This window comes from Rousettus aegyptiacus, unplaced genomic scaffold (assembly GCF_014176215.1).
Source record: "Rousettus aegyptiacus isolate mRouAeg1 unplaced genomic scaffold, mRouAeg1.p scaffold_m13_p_1, whole genome shotgun sequence".
Taxonomy (NCBI): Eukaryota; Metazoa; Chordata; class Mammalia; order Chiroptera; family Pteropodidae; genus Rousettus; species Rousettus aegyptiacus.
In genome coordinates, this window is record NW_023416284.1 from 143,448,225 (window position 1) to 143,455,156 (window position 6,932).

General features: G+C 48.1%; 1 long non-coding RNA gene across 1 annotated transcript; it reads right to left on the reverse strand.

The window, feature by feature from the left end:
* Positions 1-1,330: 1,330 nt before the first annotated feature.
* Positions 1,331-5,992, reverse strand: LOC107516222. The gene is made up of 2 exons (XR_001598222.2): positions 5,806-5,992; positions 1,331-2,990 (listed from the first exon to the last, which is right to left on the reverse strand). It is a non-coding gene; the product is annotated as an uncharacterized LOC107516222 (long non-coding RNA).
* Positions 5,993-6,932: the final 940 nt, after the last annotated feature.

A 6,932-nucleotide genomic window follows, 5' to 3' on the forward strand; every position in this document is an offset into this window, starting at 1 on the left:
ACATCCCTGAAGAGCATTCGTTACTGAAGGAAAACACTCCCAGTGAGCAGAATTACCACTGCAGTGTACCTGGCTATTCATTCTGCTTGAAAGGAAAAATGGCCAGAGGTATAAGTCTAATTCATGTGCTGTAACCAATGGTGTGGCTGATGGAATTGGAAGGGTCATGATTGGAAAATTGGTGACAAGGAAGTCTGGGAAAAAGGGATATAGACTTTTCTGAATGGGAAAAGAATGTGAAGGTATGTGTCCCATATGAATGCTCATCAAAAAGTGACCTCAGCTGAGGAGTATTTTAATAATCAAGTGGATAAGATGGCCCATTCTATGGATACCAGTCAGCTTCGTTCCCTGTCATCACCCAATGGATTAATGAATAAAGTGGCCATAGTGGCAAAGATGGAGGTTATCCATGGACCCAACAACGTGGACTTATACTAAGGATAACCTGGCTATAGCCACTGGTAAGTGCCCAATTTGCTGCAGCAGAGACCAACATTGAGTTCCCCCCATATGACATAATTTTCCTTGAGGTGACCAGCCAGATGAAAAGTTGATGACGTTAGACCACTTCCACCATGGAAGAGGTGTTTTCTTCTTACTGGAATAAACGCTTCTTTTGGATACGCATCTGCCTTCTCCATATACAATGCTTCTATGCATACTATGCAAAACTATCATCCATAAATTTAAATACCCTATCCGTCATCGTGGTGACCCACATAACATTGCTTCTGATCAAGGAACTCAATGTGTGGCAATAGGCCCATGCCCATGAAATTCGTAGGTCTTACCATGTCTCTTATCATCCTGAAGTACCTGGCTTGATGCAACAGTGGCCCTTTGAAAACTCGAGTTACAGCTCCAGTTAGGTGACAATACCCTACAGCACTAAGGAATTGAACGCCAAGTTATCTATATTCTAAATATTATGCTTTCTTCCATAGCCAGGATTTACAGGTGCAAGAATCGAGTGAAGATGGGAATGGCACCACTATTACCCATAGTAAGTGATCCACTAGCAAAAATTATTTTCTATCCCTGAGACCTTATGTTCTGGTCTAGAGATCTTAGTTCCAAAGGGAGGAATGCTTCCACCATGAGACAAAACAACTTAATTCAATTAAACTGGAAGTGAAGACTGCTTTGAGCTCCTCAAGCCTCTTCATCAACAAAGTGGGGAATTACTATACTGGCTGGAGTGACTGATCTTGCCTACCAAGGAGAAACTGGGTTGCTACTACACCATGTAGACTTGAAGAGGTTAAGGAAAAGGATGTCTGGAATACATATCTGTACTGTGATTGAATTAGTAAAGAACTACAATGGATTGCTCTTTCAGCCATTTATTTTTATTTACAGTTTGTGTTCAATGCAAATCAATTCCATAACATGAGAAGTTACTATGAATCAAAGCATAAATACACAAACACAATCAATATACAATCCAAAATAGATGTACAGCATTCAGGTATGAAACAAAAGGGAATGTTCATTCACACACACAGTAGCTTGAGAACTGTTGGATACGGTGGTGTTCCTGTGTACGTTTCTAAAGATGGAAAAAATGACTGGTTATCAAGACTACTGTGGCCATATTAGATACTGGAACATTTAAGCATCAGTGTGTGACCATGCGAACAAAAGACTTTAGGGAATGTCTATTTTTAAAAAGGTTTCTGTGCATCGAGGAAGTTGTGAAAAGATTTACTTTCCAGAATCAAGCCCACATTAGGCTTAGGATCAGGTTCTATCTAAAAATATTGACCGGTAACAGAAAGTGTTCCAAATGGCTATCCTGATTGATTCATAGTTTTTTAAAAAAAGTATGTACAGAAAGAGTATAAAAGTTTTTCTGAATTTAATGTAAGCTTCCAGTCTTTACTTCCCAAATACCTGATTTAGTTTGGGCTCCTTCACATATTTGCCTTTTCAATTTTAAGATTGTCAATTTTGCCTTCGAAATATACCATTTTTAAAATTGTAAAAAGTATTCAACATATGCAGAAATAAAAAGCATTTTGAAATTGAGGTCAGTGTACTTCTACTTCTTTGGAATTAGTTTAGCTAAATGAATCTGGCACTCTTGAATAGGAATAGGTGATACATAAATAAGCAAAATTTACTCATTATGCTTGGATTTGGGGTCGATTCCAATCCATCATTTCTCTGGCACATGTCAATTACTATATAAAAAGTCAAATGCAATGTCAAATCCAAAGCCTCAAAAGAAAGAATTCAGTTCCCAAGAGAACAGTGATAGCTTAACAATGTAAAACTTTATCTAGAGTGACATCGGCATTAAATTAGTATTATAAAACAATACAGAGGATTTACAGGAAGACCTGGAAGTTCCTTCTAATGTACATATCAATAGAATCATGGAAGCTTTTCAAACTACTTGTTTTATGGCCTTGTAGCTTTAATGAACCAAATGAAAACTGAATCTGTTCCGAATCCCATCCTTTATCTCTAGATAAGATAAAAGCTATTCATTTTCAAGGTAAAGTTTTGAGTTCATACTTCTTAAGCCACATTTAAGGAAATCATCTCTTAACTAATTCTGGATATGTCTCTCTTCATCTTGTATATGAAACTCCAGCAGACTTAACATTGGCATTCATCATCTAGTCAAACCCTGCACATGCTCTTCAAACCAATCAAATTTGGGATCCTCAACGTTTTCTGTGTCAATAAAATAAGGTGTGGAATTAGTAGATTCAATGAAGTCCTGTTTTTTCCTTGCCACATTGGATGTCTAGATGCCATTTGGATTCGGTTTAGAAGATAGGGAAGTATAGATGCTTCTTGGCCTGAGTCTCTTAACAGTAGAGATGTAGAAGAGAGACCGAGATCATAAAGAGACTGGCTGTTGACTGCAGAGCACCTCCACTTGCCTTGGTGGTGGCATTCGGTGGACTTGGTGTAGTCGAGGTATTTTGGGTGGAGTTACTTGAACTTGTTACAGCAGTTGTTTGGTTTGAATAAATCTAAAATATATAAAATGTTACTGATAAATTTCAACTTGTCACAGCTGCCTCCACATTTTACTTAACATGTGATTAAGATAAGTTTTTTGAATTGTTTCTCCCCATTATTTACTAACCCACATCATTTAATTCTGAATTCTTGCTTAGTCTCACCAAGATCATTCTCTTTAGTTTCAAAACAAACTACCTAGAGATGCCAAATGAATGCAAGTAGCAACAACCAAAAACAAAAAAAAAATGTTCTCTGATAAGTATAACTCCCAAGGGGATGACTTTTATTTTCAATTCTTTATAAAGCAATAAAAGAACAAGTTGACTAATCAAGTTTCTGTGACTATACTAACTTAATGACATTCCAAAAAGGTTTCCTCTGTTTTCTCAGGAAGGGGAGGTTTTAAAAGTGCACAAATCTGGATTTTAAAATATTGTAGTCTGAGACTTACGGTACTAGAATTGAGTCATCTATACTGGATTTTCTAGGTAACTTTCACATACCCAATTACTACCACCTTGGTTTTAACTTAAAGGATATGAAGTATCTGCTTCTCCTTGTAATCCTGGAGTTACATATAACTCCTCTCCGAAATGGCCACAATATGTGTTTTAAATTGAAAAATATAATAAGCCTTTGCCTTAAGGCAAAATTTCACCAAAAAACACCAAGAAGTCAGAATGACTTCACAAAAAGACACCAAGAGGGTTTGGTGTTTTCACCACGAGCAGCCTCCCTGCCTGGTCACTAAGCCCAGCTTTGTGGTCAAGAACTAAGGTTCCCCCAGTGTCCCAGTGCCTGAGTGGCATCATTCACCACACTGATTTTTCAAGTCACAAAATGCACAGTCCAGTGGGGCACGTGATAATCTCTCCTTTGTCACAGAACAAAGGCAGATGGGAGATTTCAGCTCTCACTGCAAAGGAGGGTTTACAAGGGCTTCTAATTACAGGCAGGACAGAGGATGTGGCACCAAGCAGGTCTGGGCCACATGTACATTTAGCTGCTTGATAATTCAAAGATAAAACCATTCTGCATCGGCACCAGCCCCTTTTGTTGTAAAACCCATAAGGTCATCAAGCAAACATTGACTATAGAAATGTACAATTCCTATCCAAAATAGACTAACCAAAGGGGGGGGGGAGGGGGCGATCTTGATCAAGTCAAATCTATTTATTGGGCACCTACTGTGTGCAAGATTCAGTTTGTCCTACCTGGAAAGAGCACTACCAACAAAAAGCATTAATAATATGGGAATTTATTTAAAACAGGGCGTTCTGTTTAGGGGCAAGACCTGGCTTGGAATCCCTGAAAGTAATCTGTTTTTATTCATACAAAATGTTTTGCTACAGCAGGTGACTTTTTAAATAAAGCCCAGTGCATCAATAGGACAATATAAAGGTCTTCTGCACCAACAAAAATGCAAACAGTAATGTATTAAATTAACATTAAACAAAAAAATTCCCTGCAAAACTAGATTTATTTGCTTAACTAAAACCCTCTTTTTAAGATTTTCTGGGGGAAAATCTGGCTGGAAAGGAGATGGGGAGGAGGTGGGAGAGTCCAGTTGGTTTCTTGCAGCCGCGCCCCTCCCCCACCGAGGAATTGTGAAAGCCTCCCGAGCCCAGCCGACTCGCAAAACAATAGAGTACAGTTACCCGCCCGCAGAGGGGAAGCCGAGGAGCGCCCGCTCTCAGGCTGCACTGCCAGGTGAGCCCAGAGGCTGACTGTATGGGGACCAATTGACCTGAGGAACCCAAATTTTCAAAAAATCTCAGGAGACACTCCTCAGAAAGCCCCAATTGAAGGCGGTGGAGAACCATCCCTGCCCGCCAAGCCTGAGCTGCTGGAGAGAAATGCCTTTTCTCGATACCCTACCCCCACCTCCCACCCCTCCCGGTCGGGTCTCCCAGGTTCAGACCCTGGCTTCCCTTGAGGCCGCCGCGCGCCCATCCGCCGGGCAGCGCGGTCCTAATAAGCGCGCTGGAGCGAGGTCGGTTCCCAGGATAGAGAGTAGGGGCGGGGGGCGAGCGGGGGGGGGGGCGGTTTCGTGGGGAGGGGGGTACATAGACAAAGCCTGGCGGGGACTTGGGACAGTAGCGTCCTACTCGCCGCCTGCCCAGGGCTGGCAAATATGGGCCAATATGGGCCAACACGGAGCTCCGAGGTGACAAGAGATGGACATGTAACGTAGCACCCAGGAGAGCGCTGCGTCAGGAGAGGGTCCCCGCCCAGGCTTCAACCCCGAACCACGCGGGACTGGGGTGGGTTAAAAGCGCCGGATAGTCGAGGCTTCCTCGGGATCCCGGAACCAGCTGCGTGGAGGATGGTCGAAAGCGGCGCCCCCATAAGGGGATCGTCCCCTCTCTTTGTGTGGTGCGCTGGGGTGAGAACATTCCTAGAGGGAAGCGAGGCGCTCAGGAAAGCCAGGGACGACCTCTCCTAAGGGTCTGAGGTGTCCGGGCGCTCCAGAGGTGAGGAGCGCATTCTCCTCCCCGCTCGTGCGTCCGACTCCTCGTTAAAGCTGGCGGTGGGAGAAAGGCTGCCTGGGAAGGGGCGGCGTGGAACCTGGGGGTGGGGCAGGGTCCCCCCAGCCCACTCGCGGACCTGCATTGTTCCTGGGGCTGCGGAAGGGGTGGGGGCATCTCGCAAAGGAGTGGAAAGCAGCCTCCATATGACCCTCCCTTAGGTCAAATTGTGCCCGATCCTCTCTCCGAGCCCCAGCCCACGGCCCCAAGGGAGGGAGCAACAGGCCGGTCCCTGGGGGCGTCTCTAATCCCCTCGGGCGCGGCCCCCGATCCCCGCCGAGCGCCAGGGCCTCACCTGCGTGGGTAAGAGCAGCGCCAGAAGCAGCAGCCCCAGTCCGAGCCTGGCTACCATCGCTCTGCCCATGTCCGCTCCGTCGGTGCGCGGCGCGTCTCACTGGATGGCGTGGAGAACCGCGGGCTGCAGGAGGGCGCAGGCAAGGTGGGGAGCGCGGCTGGCCGGCGGGACTTTATATACCGGGACAGCTACAATAGCCGTGACGTGGCGCCACCCTCCCGCCCACCCGCACTCCCCTTCGCCGCCGCCACCGCCCCCCGCGCGCGCCCTGCCGCCTCCCCGCCCCGCCCCGCCCCGCGGGGCTCCCCAGCGCCCCTGCCCTCAGCCGCCGCCCCGAGACCCGCGGGAGGTCGGGCCGCGGCAGGTGGGCGGCCGGGCGCCGCCGGCTCCTGGCAGGGTGCATTGTGTTTCCCGGAGCGGGTGGCGTGCAGGCTGGCACAGGCGCCCGGCGACTCCCACACAGGACCTGGGGCGAGCTCGCGAACCACACAAGCCGCTTTCGGGGCCGGGCCCAAGTTTCCTTTGTTTCCCCGGACCTGCCATCTTACCCCCGAAAGAAAAGTCTGAGCCTCCCGCGCGGCGGGCAGTCTCCAGCCCCAGCTCGGACGGCGGCTCCCGCGGCCGGGCCGGGGGCGAGGTCCTTCCTCCGTTTGGGCTTTTTCAGAGGAAGCCAAACTGTACGGGCTTTGTGGGTACCCCTGGCCTGACGACCGCAACGGGGCGCCGCCACGCGCGTGCCCTTGCCGGGCTGGTCCCCGGGGCTCGCAGGCAGCGCCCAACTCAGAGCAATTTGTGTGCTCGACCCCAAGCCCGTCGCGCCCGCCCCTTCCCCCAGCCGCTCGCTTTGTTTTTCGAGCTTCTCACTTTCGCCAGGCTGTGTAAGCTCGATGGAGAATCCCGGATAGGCATCTTCCCGAGAGTTGGGGAGCCCCTGGCTAAGCGCGGACCCGCCGGCCAGACACCGCAAACGACTGGGTTTTGGTCCCAGGCGCTCCTCCCTGAGGCGGCCAGCGGACGTGGGCCAGAAGGCGACAACTCGCCCTGAGTGGTGACCCCCTCCCCACGCAGCTTTGCTCCTAGGTGCCACCCAAGGAGCAGGAACCTCCCTGACGGTCCCACCAGAATTC